The sequence below is a fragment of the Polypterus senegalus genome, chromosome 3, assembly GCF_016835505.1.
Source record: "Polypterus senegalus isolate Bchr_013 chromosome 3, ASM1683550v1, whole genome shotgun sequence".
NCBI lineage: Eukaryota > Metazoa > Chordata > Cladistia > Polypteriformes > Polypteridae > Polypterus > Polypterus senegalus.
Window position 1 is genome coordinate 123,160,980 of NC_053156.1, and position 21,052 is coordinate 123,182,031.

General features: G+C 38.5%; 1 protein-coding gene and 1 long non-coding RNA gene across 2 annotated transcripts in view; one reads left to right on the forward strand and one right to left on the reverse strand.

The window, feature by feature from the left end:
* The window catches only part of LOC120525514, a 32,344-nt gene extending 31,931 nt beyond the window's left edge, over window positions 1-413 (reverse strand). The window contains exon 1 of the long non-coding RNA XR_005632966.1: window positions 343-413. This is a non-coding gene — a long non-coding RNA (uncharacterized LOC120525514). The remainder of the gene's footprint in view (window positions 1-342) is intronic.
* crybg1a (crystallin beta-gamma domain containing 1a) overlaps window positions 1-21,052 on the forward strand; it is a 327,674-nt gene that overhangs the window by 83,940 nt on the left and 222,682 nt on the right. The gene's annotated exons all lie outside the window — the stretch shown is intronic.

The window sequence follows — 21,052 nt, forward strand, 5'->3', positions numbered from 1 at the left end:
CTTGTAATCTTGAAGCTGTATTTATGGAGACAGGTAGTACTGCAATTATATGCTGCTGCATTTCTTTGGAAGAGAGCTATAAAGAGTTTGGTACCTCACAATTAAAAACAGGACCATGAAAAAGGAGCATGAATTTTTAACTCTTTAAATAGGCTCGCTTTTAAACAGTCTAATAATTATGTTACTTTTAATAAACAGTGGCTTTATATGATGTTAGCTTTTTTTTTAAACTATTGAGCATTACATTACAAAGTTCAGAAAATAAACTGCAGACCCTTGGGCACCCAGCCTAGATTTCTTTGATATTTCCAAAACTAGGTGAAAAAGATTATAAGGATATACCTTAAAGCCATTAGTGAGATCTGTCTATTTAGCTTCTTGAAGCTCTGCAAATGCTATTCACCTTGTTTTTCTCACATTCTTCAACTGCAATCCTGGAGTTCCCCTGGAATTTCAAGGAAATATCCTGTGAAAAAAAGAAATGAAAAGCCATATGTAGAGTTAGGGTACCAGTGGTAACTCTGTTTAATTGTTGTTCATACTGTAAAAATGAAGTATATGAACACAGATATGGCACCATAGCTGTGACCCCTCTCTGTTGCTCTATAAATTAATGAAAACTTCCTGTTTCCTGTGTTCTATTCTTCTGGAAGATGGAAGAGTTGGCTCTGTGGGAGGTTATAGTTCTTCTTCCAAGTAATGATTCTAAATTCTTGGGCTGGAGGATGGAAACATGTATGTGTCTGTGTCACACAAAAACCTCTCACTGTACACCTTCACAATTGGTCCCTGCATGAAACACACAGGGTTCACGGGTTGGATAGTAAATTCAGAGGATCTGGGTGTGCTTTTGGGTAGTTAGTGGTGGTGCCTTATTTGATCCAGAATTCTGGATTTGAATCCAGTATCTAGTCACAATATGAATGGAATTTACTTCCCTGTGTGATCAGAGGGTTTTCATTGGTTTGTCTGCTTTTCCTCCCCTCATTCTAAAGATTTTTATATTAGGTTAATTGGTGATTCAAGAATGGCTTTGTTTGTATATGACTGTGCCCTGCAATTGACTGGAGCACTCTCTAGAGTTTGTTCATGCTTTGTGCTGGATGCTGTCAGGATAGGCTCCGGCTCTCCACAGTCCTGCATTGTGTTAAGTAAGATCAAAAAGGTTGTGCTTAGATTTGGCCATTTTTGTAAAAGCAAAGATGCACATGATCCTGGCCCCTCTCTCTCTAATACAAGAAAACAAATTTCCTGCTTCATTTCTTCAAACAATATGAGACTCAACTTTGAAAGTCATACAGTAAACAAAACAAGGAAATTGCAGGTTAATTTACATACAAGAATCAATATTTTGTTTAAAAATCTTATTTGGATAACAACCAATACTGAAACTGAAACCTAATTACGTATGCGTCCCATTACAGAGTCTTCCCTGCTTTTGTTTGTTTGAAACTATTCCAAAGTCGTGCAGAGTGCTGATGTTGTAGGTTTATATTTAGATATTGGCAATGGAGTTATTTTAAGAAAAGTAAGGAAGTTCTGGTACTGGGTGACAGTTTGAGTGCACTCCAGTGATAGCAAGGGTGAGAGAACCATGGAAAAATATTCTGGAGCTGCCCCTTGTTCTGACTTAAAAAGGAGTGGTATTGAAGTGTATATTTTATGAAAGCTATGCGCAGTATTCTCTATGAGACTGAGAAATAAAAGAAGAAATAAAGCAAAGTTGGAAAGAACAGAGATGAATGTTCAGGTGGAATGCCTTCAATGTTATGGAGCTAAATGAAGATGAATGCTGAATTAAAAGAAGGACTTGGTGTGGAGGTGATAGGTGTTGTGCTGAGTAGAAACAAACTGAGATGGTTTGAGTATATGGAGCGAAAGGCAGAGGGTGACTGAAGAGGTGTACCAGGATGGAGGTGGCTAGAGTGAGGCCAAGACAGAGGCCAAATAAAAGAAGTTGGAGATGCTTTCTGCTAATATAAAAGTGATGGGTCTTAACCATAAGATGCCCAGGACTAAGGACAACCAGCTAACCTGGGTAAACCAAGACAATGCCCTTTAAATAGATGGTGTTAATAATGATGGGCATCCATGTGTAGTACCAAGACTCAACAGGCATTTTACTCTTTTACTGTGTTTTTTCTAAATCACTGTCCTTGATATGTGTATTTTCATTGTTAAAGACACTACAGAAACTTATGGACTGCAGTTTTCAGATGATAAGTGTGATTTACCTCCACTCTGCTTATATTTCATTTAAATAAATAGTGTTTTATTTATTGTGTATAGCACCTTAGACGGTAGACACCATCACAAGATTATGAACAAAGGAATGACAAGGTACTGTAGTACAAGAAGTATAAACATGAAGTGCATTGAAAATATATCTGTCAGTGATAATGATAAAAACCCATTTTCCAAGTGTAGAAATAGTGAAATCCTGACAGTTTTGCTTATGATTTGTTTGTTGCTTTGGATAAATGTCAGTTAAATAAACCATTGTATTTTAAATATACAACTTGCTCTGAAGAAATGCATTTTTTGTAGTGCTGCCTACATTTTTCCATCCAGGACCAAAGGCTATTTTGGCAGCAGTGAACACAGGTTAAGAACCTAGATCAAAATGGAGCAACAGTCCTTCACACAGTCTACTTATGCATGCAACATTACACACTTGACATCAGGCCAGTTTAGACGTCTGTGGAATGTCAAAAGGAAACAATACCACCTGGAGAAAAGCCAATGCCGAAAAGGGGGGGAATGTGCAAAATCAACATAGATAGTATGTGAACCCAGGATTCCAACTAATGAAGTGGCTGTGCTAACCACTGTACCTAACAGAATTGTATAAACATGTAAAAATGACCCTATCAGCACCGTAGTTTGTTATTTTTAGAAGCATCATTAAATCTTTATTATTGATTTCAAATGTCATACTTGGTTATGTTGGTATCAGACTTTCATGTAACTGTCTAGGAAAGAGGACTTAACTGAATTTATAGTTCAATCAGATCTGATGACTAAAAAAGACCCATTGTATTGTGGAAGGTGATAAAGAGCGATGACTAGGATAAGACGGGATGTTGATATTAGTTTACAAATACTTGGAAGACAATAGACATGGACATTCAGTGGGCATTCTTTGGATGTTGAGATCATATCTAACAATTCTAGCCAGATCACCTGCCCTGACCTGAGCAGTAAGCGCCTGCAGAGAGCAAACATGCCTAGATGGAGCCACTTCACTTTGAACAGAGATGCAAATTCAGTATGTATTTGTATTGTTTCAGTTAAGAATAACATAAAGATTACAGTACATGAATTCATACAGTATTAATGCTTTACCCTTTAATAGGCCTTGTGTTAAGCAAAGAAATATTAGTGGTAGTAACTTTATGGTGCACAGATCATATTCAAGATTTATTTAATTATAGCTTAGGTTTGGCAAATTGACAATTTTGCAATCAAAACTCCTGAGTTGGATGGCATAAGTTCATAACAAGCAGTAGTGCAGCATGGCAAAGTCTTCCAAGCTAACTTATATTCAACTGCTTTTAAATTACCTTAATTTTTATAAATGAAGTCCTCATTATGACATATTGGTTTAAATGGTGTTTAGAATATTATGTATGCTGTGTCTTACATGAAGGTTGCTTTATAAGTTTTTTATTTATTTATTTATTTTAGTAAATCTTTTCATTTTCCACCTGTTATCTTACATTTGCTGGTCAGATAAGACTGAAGCTGAACTCCTCCTAGAGTTTCTGTTATCTCCAATTTTTTACACTAACTACTAATAATCTACTTAGCCAGCATTTCTTAGAAGCCAATGCTTTGCTTTGTTTATTACTGTCAGTGTGTTTTCATTGCCTTATGATTCAAGAGGATGACTTATCTTCATGTAAATCTCTTTAAGAATTTTTATATCCCATTTACCAGGCAGAAACAAAGAATAGATGCTTTGTATTTTGCGTTGGGATATTTGCTTCTTTATGCCTCCATTAATATGTAATTAATCATCTAGCACTGGGTTTTCAACAGCATTTACTGAATACACCCTAAGCTCTGCGTGGCCGAAGAAGACAGTACCTTGGAGGTGAAGTTGACTGTTGCAAAGCCGAGATCTCATGTCAAGATGTGCAAGTTCTCACATGAAAAAGATCAAAAGCAGAAGGAGCTTCACTGATGTAATAGATGTGAGGAAGGGGAAGTGACATGATGTTATAGTTAAAATAGCATTTTCAGACTAAAAAGCTTAGTACTTACTGTTTTACTCTTTTCTCGCGCATGCAAGCTGCACCCATATGTTTACCTATTCTCGTAATTAAGTCTTCTGTTGGTCCTACAATCGGATCATTTGAAGTATAGAAAGAAACAGCTGGTTTTCCTTACTTTTTTGTAGTCAAACACTGAAGTCCTGTCTTGGTTACCTGAAGGAGCATTTAGAAGCTGAGGAGTTAGCCCTTACGTCTCATGAAGAGGGCTGTGTCTTTCAGGCTGAGGCAGTGTTTGAATTGGCAGCGGTTAAGCTGTGTATTTAAACAATTACTGTACTCTGTTTTTCTTTTAAGGTTAGTCTGATGTGGTTTGTTCTCCTTTTGTTATAAACTTCAATAAGCATTCCTTAGAGTACTTGAAGTGCAGCATGTATCTTTTACTTTTAAGTGCTTTGTGGCAGGTTAGCCAAATCACAGTGCTGTTTTATTTTCAATTCAAAAGTAACTTTTAAAGACTAGAGCAACTATTGAGCTTTTTTCTGAAATGTATTCAATGTGCCCATTTATACACCATTTCCCAATTAAGTTGCAATGCTCAAAATACTTTAGAGAAACAACAAGGCAGGTAAATGGGTGTAGATAGCATTGCTTATGAACCTGAAATTAATTATTCATTTAGTAATAACCACAACACAGCATGCTTTCGCATTGTTCTGGGCAGATGCAGCTGGAATTGGACAAGATGAGCAACTCTTTAGTAAGTTTGAATACTCCAAAGGTCATCATTTTCTTCTCTAAAAACTTAAAAAGCCCAATAAAAGGTGTTTATTTGAGTTGAGTGACAGAAGATGTTTTGCAAGTGCTACAATTCAGCATTGTTGCTCAGCTCAGTTAAACAGTCAAATGTCAAACGATTATATAAACAAAAAAAAGCATAATTCTTCACCTCAAAAATACATATACAAAAACTAGGTAAAATCTTTAAATGGGAGTTGTTTTACTTTATTTAGCAAATATACAGTTTCTGCCAATGGAGTAAGCAAAATTTACTTGACAAGATTTCTTAAAGTAAGCAAAAAATTCTAAATACAATTTTTTTATCAAGTCAATAATTCTTACAATAAGGAAAATAAGATTTAATGTCATGATATAAATACTTTTTGCTTTCTTAGATTTCAAACTCTTAAAGCAATGTGTGAGCTAACTAGTTGGCCTCTTTTAGCTTTTTCTCATGTGAGGCATGCTTTAATCTGATATTAGTTTACATCCATCCATCCATCCAATCTCCAACCCACTGAATATGTGAATTAATATTTTGTAATCAAGCTAAGTCAGTTAGTATTGTTTTTGCCATTTAAAATCTTAGTTCTTGTTGTAGTCTATTACATCTGTTGTGTTTCTGCATTTTATATTCTTAGTGTTTTGTTTGTGATTTCTTTTTCCCTTTTCCCTGCCTCATTATGAACTGACTTTTGTCTGTTTCAAGTGGTCCTCTACTTTCCCCCGTCTAAAACTTCTAGATCCATATTGAAATTTTCTATAGCCTCGATTACTGTTGCTTCCAGTTAAGTTCTAATGTCCAGAAATGTTTTCAATGGTTAACTGACTGCATCATTGGGATGCTATAAGTGAAGACCAGATGCTCAGAGTTAGATGGTATTTAGCCTGGCTGCTAAATTCAAATAGTATTTGCGATATCACATTACACTTATATATAAAACCAGGTTATATACTTTAAGTTCTGAATGTGAGATCATGTCTGAATAAAGCAAGTGCCAATGGACTTCTCGGGTTTACAAGATGGCATTAATAAGAGTTACAATGTCAGATAATGACCCAGTCATGTGATCTGTTTCTGTTCTGTTATGTCATATAGATCTACATGTAATGTGGTTTTTAGGAAGGGGTCTTTATTTTTCCCCTTACTGTTTTTTACAATTTTTAATTTTTTTGTTGTTTTGTAGAAAGTACAGTATTCCATACAGAAATAATGGAATAATCACACATCAGGTCATGAATATGGGGTTTTGGTCAAGCACCAAAAGCTGTTGTACCTTTATTTATTCTAGGTTAAACAAGCACAGAGAAATAACCTTATGTTTTGTCTTTTTGACATATTCAAGATTCATAATTTTAGCAAAACATGAGTATTCTACTTGGCCTTCCAATGGGACCATAATTGATATCTTACAAAAAATAAAGCAAACTTAATTTGTTGTACACAGTATCAAGTAGTGCAGAAGAACAAGCACCTAATTCATTCTTGTATATTACCAGACAATGAACACCTTTGAGTATCTTTTGGCCTGCTGATCACAGACATCACCTTTAAATATCATTCAACATTTTATTGCAATTGCCTATTTTTGTGATTTTCTCTCAGATGATAAATATAAATATAAAATACAGCAACTACAATTGGCAAATCTGTGGTGACCTAAAAGAAATGGTTAGGAATGAAGCTTGGATATACCAAGAAAAGTTGTGTAATTTGCAAATGGGACTGCCATGCTAAAGAGTTTCATGGATGTATTTACACCAGGCATTTTAAGATATAATATGAATACTGAAGTGTGTGTTCTGTGGATAATAAAGTGTTATAGTTGTTACAAATTAGTGAAAGGGCTTTACAAAAGTACATACAATCCAATTCCCACTTACACTATCTTTAGTTCAGATATAATGCTTTTTTTTCCAAAGCGAATGAGTCACTCCAGAATTCTCATAGAAAACAAAGGGAAGATTAAAGTAACCTTTTGAATACTCAGGCAAATTTCCAGGCATCCTTTTCAGAACGAGGCCCTCTGCCAAAAGGCCACCCAGGATATTCCATCATAGAGCTTTATTGTTAAATGTTCCAGTGAAGTGACCTTGACCCAAAGCAAACTTACAGTTTTTTATTGACACTTATTAAATATGGAAGGCTTATGTTATATTCTAGTAACAATGCTTCATTGTTTCTTTTGGTTTTTAATATGTTCAAATGCCAATGTTTTCTAATTTGTTTTTTTTTTTTTCTACCAAAATCAAGATTCTTACTCGGTTCATTCTAAACTTATCTGTCAGTATCTGTTATCAAATGACTGTATAGATTTTTCACTTATTACTGTTTGATTCTATCAATTTGTATTTTTTTTCCCAACGTAAGATATCCTTATACAAAGACTTATATTTTTAATATATGCTAGTCATACCATACCATTTTCTTAACCCTCTTAATACTGAGAAGGGTCACAGGGTACATTAGTAATATGAATTTATGCAGTACTTTTTCAAAGTATCTTGCCATTTATCTCTCATTAAAAACATGAGAAGGTTGATTAATAACTCTAAATTGGGTTTGACTGCACTATAGTGGACTGACATCCAACCTAAAGTTTCCTGTCTTAGGAAGGCTTTGTTCTCCATGACTCTGTAATGGAATAAATGAGAATAAATGAATCCATTTTGTGTAATTAAATTGTCCAAAGAAATATCTTGAATCAAAGGTTTCAATGAAAATAACTTTGCTAAACACAGCAAGTATGAAATGTATGTGATCAATGAATCCATGTAGATCACCATTCATTTCAAATATGCAGTCAAAGAGTTTTTTCTTTTTATTTTGTGGGGTTTAATCTGTCCTCCCTGGCTGTCTGACCTTACTTTTATTCTATGTTAATTAGTGTTCCCTAATTCTCTTTCTACATCATATAAAGCACTTTGAGCTACATCGTTTGTTTGAAAATGTGATGTATAAATAAATGTTGTTGTTGTTGTAATCTGTAGGAGTAGTAAGCACTAACTCACTCACATTGTTGCCTTCATATCTAAGGAGTGGAGTCCCAGGGTGGTGTACATGTGATAGCGACACTTATAATGTGACTTTTTTTCTGTGGCTTCCTGCAATAGTGGCAGTCTGCCAAATAGAGAGATGGCTTCGGTTTGTTCTCAGTCATTTATTTTGTTCTCAGTTTACAGTTACTATGGAGTAAGGATGAAGGATTTATAGCTTGGCCAAAAATACTAACACTAACACTACTTAATACTTTACACTAGGATAAGATGGAGGGCTAGCTGTTTATCCTCTGTTCTTTAGGGAATATTGGTTAGGATATAGCGGGTTGTGTAATGGATGGATGGATAGCTTTACTTTTAGTTTTTTTTTTGTTGTAGTCTTTTGTATGGTAGCTAGCAATATTCTCTTTGTAATTTTGTTTGGTTTTAGTCTTTTGTATGGTAGCTGGCTAAATTTTTAAACATAGTGTTCAGGTTTTTAAATTGTTCATGTAAATGGTATTTGTAGGTCAATTGAGAGGTTTGTCAAAACCTCTATTGTAGAAGTCTAGTTAAACAACAAAAACGCAACCCCATATAAAAATGGGAAGGAGAAGAAGTGAGAAAGGTTTGCTGGCCTTATGACTGTTAAATATTTCTTTATATTTATTTTTCTTGGTATCCTTTTACCGCACAAGACCCTTGACCTTATCAGTTATTTCTTCTATAGTGCCATTATTCTCTCACCTATTTCTACTTCACAGCTACTGTATATACACAGGTACAGTCCCGATCAAAAGTTTAAGACCACTTGAAAAATGGCAAAAAATCATATTTTGCATGGTTGGATCTTAACAAGGTTCAACATGCAACAAGAAGAAATGGGAGTGAGACAAAACATTTTTTGAGCATTCAATTAATTGAAAATAACGATTAAATTGAAACAGGCTGTTTTACAGCTGATCAAGATTTTAGGACCACGTGCCTTTAAAAGGCCAAATCTGTGCAAAGATGTGGATTCATTGTCATTTTCTGTCAGGTAGTCACACGTTCTGATGGCAAAGGCAAAAAAACTCTCCCTTTTTGAACGTGGTCGGGTTGTTGAACTGCATAAGCAGGGTCTCTCACAGCGCGCCATTGCTGCTGAGGTGGGACGCAGTAAGACAGTCATTTGGAATTTCTTAAATGATCCTGAGGGTTATGGAACAAAAAAGTCAAGTGGAAGACCAAAAAACATTTCACCAGCACTGAGCCGGAGAATTAAATTGGCTGTCCGTCAAGACACTGGACGATCCTCGACCCAAATTAAGGCCGTTAATGGTGCTGACTGCAGCCCCATAATCTTGTCTCCTTGAACGCCACAGAACTGTTTGTTTGGACTTTGCAAGAGCACCAAACATGGGACATTCAAAGGTGGAAGAAAGTTTTATTCTCTGATGAGAAAAAATTTAACCTTGATGGTCCTGATGGTTTCTAACGTTACTGGCATGACAAGCAGATCCCACCTGAGATGTTTTCTATGCGCCACAGTGGAGGGGGCACCATAATGGTCTGGGGTGCTTTTTCCTTCAGTGGAACAATGGAGCTTCAGGAAGTGCAGGGGCATCAAACGGCCGCTGGCTATGTCCAGATGTTGCAGAGAGCATTCCTCATGACTGAGGGCCCTCGTCTGTGTGGTAACGACTGGGTTTTTCAACAGGACAACGCTACAGTACACAATGCCTGCAGGACAAGGGATTCTTCCAGGAGAATAACATCACTCTTTTGGCCCATCCTGCTTGTTCCCCTGATCTAAATCCAATTGAGAACCTTTGGGGATGGATGGCAAGGGAAGTTTACAAAAATGGACAGTTCCAGACAGTAGATGCCCTTCGTGCGGCCGTCTTCACCACTTGGAGAAATGTTCCCACTCACCTCATGGAAACGCTTGCATCAAGCATGCCGCAACGAATTTTTGAAGTGATCAACAATAATGGTGGAGCTACTCAGTACTGAGTTCATGTTTGGAAGTTTGATTTCTGTTTTGGGGGGTTTACGGGTTTTTTTGGAGGTGTGGTCCTAAACTTTTCATCAGCTGTAAAACAGCCTGTTTCAGTTTAATCGTTGTTTTCATTAAATTGCATGATCAAAAAAAGTTTTTTCTCACTCCCATTTCTTCTTGTTGCATGTTGAAGCTCTACTTGGAACCTTGTTAGTCTTAAAAGTCTTAAACTTTTGATCGGGACTGTATAACTAACACTAAGTATTTAGTCTTCGCTACCTTAAGATCTGTGACTGTTCTGTCTTGTATTAACCCACTAACCCACTATTTTCCAGCTTCTAACCAAGACCCCTGGCTGTTCAGAATGTACTTTCAATTCTCTCTGTTTCAGGCCACCCATCATACTCAATTTCCTTTATCTACAGTTCTTCCATCATCTCTGCCATCATCACTAAGTGATTAGCATAAACAATTCACAGAATTTGCCATGCATTACAGTATATCCTCATTTAGCACATCCACCACAAGGAAATGAGGAAAGAGCTAGTAGCTGAACCATGAGATTAACCTACTTGCAAATGAATATATCTGTGTCTCCATATGCAGTTCTCACTCTTATTTCCAAGCCCTTATACATTTCTAATAGTCTTACTAGCGTTTATGGAACTTTCTTTGTACTTAAGCATTCTGCTGTAAGCCTTTTCCAGATGTATAAATGCATAATATAGCAAATCTCTGTAATCACTTCTCCTGAAGTTTTCACACAATCATACTGCATCTACCATTCCCTTACCTCATAATTTCTCTTAATCTATCATCAATTACTCATTCTACCATTTTCATCAATTGCTTCACAATAGTTCATACAATCATGAATGTGTCCCTTGTTTTAAGCAAACGGACCAGTACACTATTTCTTCAGTCATCCAGTGTATTTTCATCTAACACACCTTTAATTGATTCCACCTTTTCCCCCAATACTTCAAGAATTTCATTCTACACCTTTCAGAGACTAGGTGCTTTTCCTGACTTGATCGAATTTAATTTAATCGCCTTCATTTTAAATCTTTATTCGTATATCACTTGTCCATTTACTTTTCCCACTTTTAAAAGCTGCCCCTGCCATTCACTGAATTTTAACAGTTGTTCATAGTACTGCACAGACCCTTTCCATATACTGTTTTTCTTGTACTTTTCTCTTTGTTATGTATGCAATGTCCCATATCTGTATCCTTCACTGCCTTTGCTCTTGGTTGTTCTCGACTCTCTTTGCCTTTCTGCTTGCCACCCTGCTCCAGTTAAATGCTTAAATTCCCAATCTTTAAGTAACCTTGACTTCTAACATTATTATTCCTGCACTTCATCATCTGACCACCATCCCTCTGTCCATGCAATTGTCTCACCACTGTCAGATTGAGGTGGTATGGGCCTTTTTTTCAGAAGAAATTAGGTATATATGATTGACAGAGTCTGAAGAAGACTTGTCACAGGGAGAAGGTTGAGAGAGAGAGAGAGAGACAGAGGATCAGGTGAGAGGGACTGTGTGTTGAGGGTTGAGGGAAGAGGATGTGTAGGATTAGTAAAAATGGAAGAGAGTCATCAAAGCAGTAGATCCCTTCCAAAATGGTAATTGTCAGCAAGAGGAGGAAGGGGGTTTGCTTAGATAGGATGAGTTTAACTTGGTTGCTAATTGTAGCTGTCTATTCTACTTTTACAGCAAAGCTGTTTTTTTTGTTATAGTATGGTTTACTTTGATTATGTAACTACACATAATTTGATTATTTTAAACCACAGTGTGTAACTTTCTGTGTTTGGTTGTATCATCTCACTATGTGGGGATCCACCCCGTATATTATACACAGTTGCAAGGAAAAAAAATTTTGTTCCAGAGAATTGTCTGGGTCTATGTCCAAGTAGGAACGGGATAGGAAGGTGCCTGACTTTTATAGTTGTTGGGGAGGAAGAGGAGGGATGGTAAGGGTTCAACCCGGAAGTGAGATCAGAAGTAGGCAGGAAGGGAATGCAGAAACTGGTGAAGTTTATGTGGGCTTCTGTTCTGGTGATCTGCAGAAAAAAGAAGAAAGGTTAGTGTATTTCGTCAGTCCCTGCCCTCGTTCTTTGCCCTTTGTTTATGCCCTTAGCCTGTTTCCCCAGCGTACATGTGTGATAGTCGATACAGATAAAACACACATATGAAAGACACATATGATGGAACAGAAAAATGCACAGAACATTTTGTTGTATCCTATTTTCAGGACACCCCTATACAAATATGTCCAGATGTAATTATGCAACTTTTAATGCAATGCACCTCGGAAACATTGCCCGTTATCGAGAAAAGGCTAACACATAGCACACGCTGTTCGACTGACAACCGTCTGCCCGCCATTTTGGAATGCAAGGCAGGTGCTGCCATCTATCGGCAATAAAAATAATTTTTTGTGAATTCTGTATGTTATAAACTTAATAAGTTATAGCATAATGAAAATTGCATAATTAGATCTGGACCACCCTATATAATATGTGATTGGTGATAGGATACACACTTATATGTAAATAAGACAGTGTATGTGCATGTTTGTATCTTTGTATGTATTTTAGTATATTCTGGCATTGCTAAAAAATAGCTACATATATTTTAGTGAAACTGCAGAATAACTGAAGGATAGACCAACTTAAAATATAGACTATTTTGTTGTGTCAATGCCACCAGGGGGTGGCGAGCACAGGTCAGGGTCAGAACAAGAGTGATGTAATATTCAGTGCGCTTTGTTATCTTTTATTATCTAGCTGCCTCATCTGTCAAAGAGTCAAAACCGTTGGAGAGCCAGTGGGGTTAGGCCTGTTGTGCACTGGTTCTGAGGTGTCACCCAGTGCAAGGCAGCACTCGAGTCTCAATTTGGGTGGCCCATCTACGAAGGTGTGGGGCACACCTTGTCTGTCTGGCATGATGATCATCTTCCTTTGCTGTCAGAGGAGCTTTGTAAACTCCGCATTTCATTGTGAGCAAGTGACACACCATCTATGGTCTAGTGACCCACGTCCTGCTTACAGAGGAATCAAAGCATTACGCACATCCAAATCTGTTCCTTGGAGAGTCACAGTTAGGGCAGGTAATGGAATGGTCCTTACGAATGACGCTGCAGTTTTGACCCACTGGGCTGGATATTTTGAGCAGTTGTTTTAAAGATGATCCTCTGCCTTGGACTCTGAACATCTCTGGATCCATGATTCTTGAGACTGATCCGCCAATTAGCTGTGAACCACCCAGTATCACTAAGATTGAGCAGGTGGTGAACCAGCTGAGGGTAGGGAAGGCTGCAGGGATCTGTGGTATCCAGGGTGAACATCTCCAGGTTGATGATAAGGCTGTCCTCCTGGCAGCTACGGGGGAATAACACTGCTGTCAGTGCCAGGTAAGGTCCTTGCTATGACCATCCTCAATAGGATCCATGATCACTTACTCACCTACCAGTGATTGGAGCAGTTTGGTTTAACACCTAAAAAGTCTAAAATCGACCGCATCCTGGCACAGAGGGTTCTCATATAGTGCAAATGTGAATATAGGCAGAGTTTTTTTGCAGCCTTTGTTGATTTTTGTAAAATGTTTGGCTCAGTTGATCAGGTTGTCCTATGGGACATCCTAAGACTTTGTGGAATCCCACAGAAGTTGCTGGATATAATGGCTGGCCTATACACTGGTACTGTGAGTACTGTGCAGAGTGGATGCAGAATCTCTGCATTTTTCCCAGTTGATTCTGGGGTTCGTCAGGTGTGTGTTATTTCTTCCACTCTATTCAATGGTTGCATGGACTGGGTGTTGGACAGGGTCATGGGGTCCAGTGGCTGTCTGGTATCTATTAGTGAAGAAAGATTCACTGATCTTGACTTTGCTGGATGAAAAACAAGATCCATGCTGTGTTGTCTTCTGCAGTCAATGGAGGCTCTAATCGGGGCTCTTGAGAGACTGAGCATGGAGTATAAATGTCTGGGCTTGCAAGTATTATGGATGTAGTGAGAAGTCAAGCAAAATGACACCTTTTATTGGCCAACCTTTTGAGGCAACTCAGGTCCCTTCTTCAGGCAATGGATGAAAAACAAGATCCAGGCCTTTAATGACCTCTTGGGCATAACCATCAGCAGTGTGTCCAAAACTTTCGCATAGCTGCTTCATGATAAAAGGTGTGCCCTGATCAATGAGAATCTCACGATGGATACCAATATGTGTAATCATATCAGAGAGTGCTTTTTCAATAGTTCAAACATCCTCCTGTCACAGCACTGCTACTTCTGGGTATCTTATGGTGTAATCGATTAACTTGAGCATATACTGAAAGCCATGTTTACTCCTGGGAAGTGGGCCAACATTATCTAATCCCACCCTCTCAAAGGGGACATCTAAAATAGTCATCTGTAGAAGGGGTGCTCTGACGGGTCTGTGAGCTGAAACTATTTGACAGTCGTGACAGGCCTTACAAAATTGCTTCACAACCTGGCCCACATTCACCCAATAAAAGCATTTTTAAAAGGAATGCATTCCCTCGTTGTTTCAGCGTCGAGGTAACCCCCAAAATGACCAATTTTAAAAACCTTCTCCCTATGTTCACTTGGTACTACCAACTGCTCGATATGTCCATCACCCATGCAATCTGAAATCACCCAATACAGAAAACCATCTTTAAGTAAAAATTGTGGTGTTTTAAAATTTAGGTCTTCTCTCTCCAGACGGTAAGAGTCATTTGCAGCGTGGGTTTGTCGGAATGCAAAATCCAAGTTGTTATCTGCTAGTTGCAAGTGAGCAAACTCCACCTGGATGGCAGTCTCTGCATCCTCCGTGTTTGATGGAGAATTGGACTCACCTCCCACTGCTACTGTGTCCGATGCAGCATTGCACTCACCTTTCACTGCTATTTCGTTTTCGTCCAGGTCCGTATTGAGTGTCCGGTCTGTGGAGGCTGTTGGTGTGTACAATGGCGCGGAAAAGTTTGCCAGCTTTCCCGGGTCTTCACTTGAGTATTCGTCCTCCAGCTCGCTGGACAGGTCCAGTTCAATTTCAAACCCGTTTCCTTGACTAACATTGTCTGCGGCAAGCCCCTCTCTACCTACTACGTAATATAGTCTTGTATGTTTTAATGTCTCCATGGATGCAGTGGATGTTTACTTTGTCCGTGGTCTTATAAGGTGTTTGCTGGATAATATTAAAGTTATTGACAAACTAGCAAAATACCTGCGCTTTGCAGCGGAGAAATAGTGTGTTAAAGAAGTTATGAAAAAGAAAAGGAAACATTTTAAAAATAACGGAATATGATTGTCAATGTAATTGTTTTCTCACTGCTATGAGTGTTGCTTTCAATAAGGATTTGATTATCATTATTTCTTTCAATCAGGTTCGTATTTGGAGGATGTGTTGTGTTGAAGTTACATTCCGTGTTTGTCAACTGTTGTAAAGATAACAGGTTTCATTCATCGAAGTGTTCACTACCCAAATTGGTACTCATGAATCTAAGATGTTTAACAGGCATTCCCGGTATTAAGTTGTGGATTTGCCTGCGAATATTTATCAGCAACGTGTCTATGAATGTAATTTAAACTTAAGCTTTACACCTTGCTTTCCTATTGATATGTCTACAAAGGCTTTTTCAGATTCAGAGGGTTGTTCCTTTCTTATTGCATCAATAAACAGCTCGTCTTCCTCTTTATCTGAGACATCAAACACTGCATGCAAGGGTTTACCTTTCCCAGTCCTGCAAACTTTAGCGAAGTGGTTCAATTTACCACATTTTTACACTGTCTTCCTTTAGCTGGACATTGACTTTTTCCGCCGTGTGCTTTGTTTCCACAGTAGCTGCACTTATGAATATGCTTGTATGCGTCACTCGCTTCATATTCTTTTGCTGCCTTCTCAATTGTGTAATGTGTTTTTTGTTCAGCGCTCTTTGGAGCTCTTGCTTGTTCTCTGCGTACTGCGTTCACAGTCAGTTCATGTGAGCCGCTCGAAGTACATGCATTGAAGGTTCTCAGCTGTGCTTGTGCTATCTCATGCGATCTTGCGACATCCACGGCTTTATTTAATGTTAGCTAAGACCTGGCACTTAAAAGTTTCTTTCGCACTTTTGCTGAGTTTGTGCCAAACACTATTCTATCCCTGACCATCTCTTCTTCGTTTGCATAAGCACAGTCCTTCACCAGCAATTTTAACTCCGTTACAAAGTGATCAAAAGTCTCATTTATATCTTGCATCTTCTCACTAAACTTGTATCTCACGAATATCATATTCCTCTTAGGCATGACAAACGCCTCGTAGCGGCAGCGTGTCTATTGGATTGCTGCTGACGGACGACCTTATATGGACAGGCACTCAGTTACGTGGGGGGCGTGCGTATGGGAGACGCAATATATGCAGGCAGCCAACTACGTGGCAGGCATGGTGATGGGTGATGCAACTCCGCCTCACACAGCGACTGAGCTGCAGGCTATTGCCGTATATATGCACGTAAGTAGGATTCAGTTATGACCGTTACACGTAGAATTTCGAAATGAAACCTGCTTAATTTTTGTAAGTAAGCTGTAAGGAATGAGCCTGCCAAATTTCAGCCTTCTACCTACACGGAAAGTTGGAGAATTAGTGATGTCAGTGAGTCAGTCAGTCAGTCAGTGAGGGCTTTTCCTTTTATTTGTATAGATAAAATGACACAGATCAGATAATTAAAAGTACAAGCTCTTTTGTAGGACACACTTAGGATCCCTCTGAAGGTCATAGCAAGTGAGAGGATTTAAACAAAACTGAGTGCCATTATGAACAATGTAGCACATCCTCTTTTTGACACACTAACACTGAGGGCTTTCAGTCAACAAATTATTCAGCAGAAGTGAAACGCCACTGGGGCTCTCTTATACCAACATCAATACATCTGTTTATTATTTGTTTATCTTCTGTAAAAAGCCAAATTTTCCCCTGGGGACAAGTAAAGTTCTGTCTAATCTAATCTAATGTTCACTTTTCTGTAATGTCACCAACTTTTCATCAAATCAGTCAAAGCATTTTTGAGCTTTTGGAGTATTTAATTTTTCTATTGAAGGTTTTTTTTTTCTCCTAAATATTGATATATCGAATTGTCCTTTCTTAGTGGATACCTACTGCTCTAGATGTACAATCCTATCAAATTTTTGCTTTTTAACAAAAATCACATTTAGCTTCAAATACCCAAGGAAAATCAACAATTTAGTGTTTGGCATTTTTTGTAGCTTTGCTAGAATGCCTTTTTTCTCCCACATCCTAAAGTGTGGAGCAGCTTAATTATAAACTCTTAAGTTGTGTGTAAATGTGCCCAGTAAAGCAATTTCACCTGTCCAAGGTTGGTTTTTGCCTTGTGTGTAGTGCTTCCACGATGAGCACTGACTCACCACAGTCCCAGATAAGGACTTAGAAAAGGACTAGATGAGGGGGCTAGAAAATGGATGTATGGATAAATGGACAACTTTAACCCTCATCCATTGGATTCAGAGGATGAACCAGAAGATTCACTTTTTATCTGGCTTTGTGTGGTATATATATTAACCAGCAATCAATCTTTCTTATCGTTTTTAAATGTCCTCATTTAATTGTAAAACTCTAAGTTAAAGTAGCTACTAAAAGCTGATTGATCACATCTTCACACACAGCACAAATCATGCATTATTTGTTTCTAAACTCATACCATAATAAGATACAGTGGTCTATAATGATAGCTCTTTCTTTCTTTTTTCTTTCTTTCTTCATGATTTTTACATAAAAAAATGATTCCCAAAATCTTTTTGTTGAAAGTGAATCCCTAACTACTAGTCAAATGTGACCATACCTTGAAATCTCTTAATTCTACATTTTTAAAAAGCTATTAGAATGTGGAACTACTTACTTGTTACAATAGTATGCATTTCAGAATGGTCAGGTATTTCTAGATTATTCCAATGTGCTCATGTAGGTAAGCCAAACAAGTGAGGCATTACTTTGAGATGTGATAAATAATTTTTTAGGTGTGTGCACTGTGTAGCCTGGCTAAGTCTGACTGCACTCTCTGCCACTCAAGTTTCATCTGTGTGGAGGGGAGCCCAGTCAGAATGAGGATTACAGTAGTTTGAAGCAGTACAGGAAAGGCGTTGGGCTATAAGATGCAATGATGGAAGTAGAGACTGGCATAGTTCTTCTAGAATAGATGGGCTGCAATCATTACAGGACAGTAGGAAGAACCTAGAATTCAGATACTTCTGGGATGAAAGACAGAATAATACTGGTGGGTGGAACATTGGATAGTAGAGCAAGAAGCTTCTCTGTGTTTTTTTTTTCCTGCTACTGCTTTTAAGTGAATGGGTAGCCCAGTGCATTTCAGAAGAATAGTGTCTCAGGACTGCAAGACCATTTTCTAAGTGGTTTTGGACCACAACTTCTAGAGGATAGTTTTGGTTTGGTTTTGGTGGACATACTTGGTAGATTTACCACAGAAGTAGCTCCTAGCTGGAACTTAAAAAATCCTTATAGTCACCTACTCACTGAACTGGTTGGTAGCTGTGTGTTGATTTGGACAAGGTGTTGACTGTTAGGTGGAAGAGAGGTCTGGAGAGAGAGAGAGAACATTTTGAAGGTGAATTAAAGGAGGGCTAAATTATATTATTAGGTAAGATAATTTATGAGACCCTGCCTGACAGCTAGTGATGTAAGTCTTGTGTTAACTAGACCCTGGTAGAATTTTTGTTTTGCCTGTTTATTTTCTTTATTCTTGTATTATTTGCTTTCTCCTGTTTATATTCTTAGTACTAAAACATGTTTTTGAGAGCTTTCATTACTCTGCATTTCATTCTTGGTTCAGGTACATCTACAGAGCACCCCTTATCGTTTCAAACTTTGTACAACTGCTTCTCACATTACTGAGCCTCATTGTCAAGCCAGGCATCTTGTCTCACAAGAATTTCTTAGAGTTAACAGGCTCAACAACAAACTGCTGAATCAGTATGCATAAATATCTGATAAATCATTAGCAGCTCTTTGCTTGTAGTGTTAGTTACAATGCTATGTATGGTACAGGCAGGGTGTCTGTCTATTGTCACTGTCTCTGTGCCTGTGGAATTACCTTGGGCAGAAAAACTTCATACTTTCCTTATGATTCAACACCGTATTTCGTTTGCCTTGATCAGTCTTCCTTAGAAACATAACAGTTTACTTAATAAGGTCAGAAGCTTGAAAGTCTTAAATATATATATTAACTGTTCAAAAAAAATAAAGAAACATTTTGAAAACACATCAGATCTCAATGGTAAAAATAAAATCGTGCTGTACAACTATACTGATATGGACTGGGTAATGTGTTAGGAACGAAAGGATGCCACATCATTTGATGGAAATGAAAATGATCAACCTACAGAAGGCTGAAATAACACAACCTGAAAAGTGAAAAAATGATGCGGCAGGATTTTGCCGAAATTTCATTGCAGCATCTCAAAATTGTACTCATTAGTTTGTGTGGCCCCCACGTGCTTGTATGCATTCCTGACAACATCGGGGCATGCTCCTAATGAGATGATGGATGGTGTCCTGGGGGATCTCCTCCCAGATCTGGACCAAGGAATCACTGAGCTCCTGGACAGCCTGAGGTGCAACCTGGCAGCATCGAATGGACTGAAACATAATGTACCAGAGGTGTTCTATTGGATTTAGGTCAGGTGAGTGTGTGGGCCAGTCAGTGTTATCAATTCTGTCATCTTTCAGGAAATGCCTGAATACTTTCGACACATGAGGCCGGGCATTGTCGTGCACCACGAGGAACCCAGGACCCACTCCACCAGCACAGAGTCAATGGGTCCAAGGATTTCATTACGATACCTAATGGCAGTCAAGGTGCTGTTGTCTATCCGGTAGACGTCTTTGCGTCCCTCCATTGATATGCCTCCCCAGACCATCAATTATCCATCACCAAACTGGACATGTTCAATGATGTTACAGGCAACATAACATTCTCCACAGCTTCTCCAGACCCTTTCATGTCTGTCACATGTGCTCAGAGTGAACCTGCTCTCATCTGTGAAAAGCACTGGGCACCAGTGGTGGACTTGCCAATTTTGGTATTCTATTGCAAATGCCAATCGAGCACCACGGTGAGCACAGGGCCCACTAGAGGACGTCGGGCCCTCAGGCCACCCTCATGAAGTCTGTTTCTGATTGGTCAGAGACATTCACACCAGTGGATTGCTGTAGGTCATTTTGTAGGGCTCTGGCAGTACTTATCCTGTTCCTCCTTGCCTAAAGGAGCAGATACCGGTCCTGCTGATGGGTTAAGGACCTTCTACGGTCCTGCCCAGGTCTCCTGGAGTAACTGCCTGTCTCCTCCATGCCCTTGAGACTGTGCTGGGAGTCACAGCAAACTTTCTGGCAATGGCACATATTGATGTTCCATCCTGGAGAAGTTGGACTACCTGTGCAACCTCTGTAGGGTTCAGGTATCACCTCATGCTGCCAGTAGTGACACTAACCTTACCCAAATGCAAAACTAGTGAAAAATCAGCCGGAAAAGATGAGGAGGGTAAAATGTCAGTGGACTCGACTTGTTAAACCATTCCTGTTTTGGGTGTCGTCTCTTTGTTGCCCCTCTAGTACACCAGTTGTTAATTTCATTAACACCAAAGCAGCTGAAACTGATTAACAACCCCCTCTGCTACTTAAGTGACCAGATCAATATCCCAGAAGTTTCATTGAGTTGATGCTATACTCTTATTAAAAAGAATTCCTTTAATTTTTTGAGCGGTATATATGCCATTTCATATAAAATGATTCTGGTCATAAGAAATGCGTTCCATTGTCCATGTCAATAGTTCTACCAGTTGTACATTTACCAGGTGAGGGTGTCTTTTGACACTTTCTTTGTGTCTTTTTTTCCCCAGAGAGATTTACTCACTGGTTACACGGTCATTTTGCATGCATCTAATGATAATGCTACCAAACGGTATCTTATCCACGGAAAAGGGGATAAAGGTATACATTGTGTAGTATAACAGTCTCAAACATGTGTAAGTCAATTCAGGTTGCATTGGGTTGAAGAACTTGGTGCATGACAGAAATTAGACCCAGATA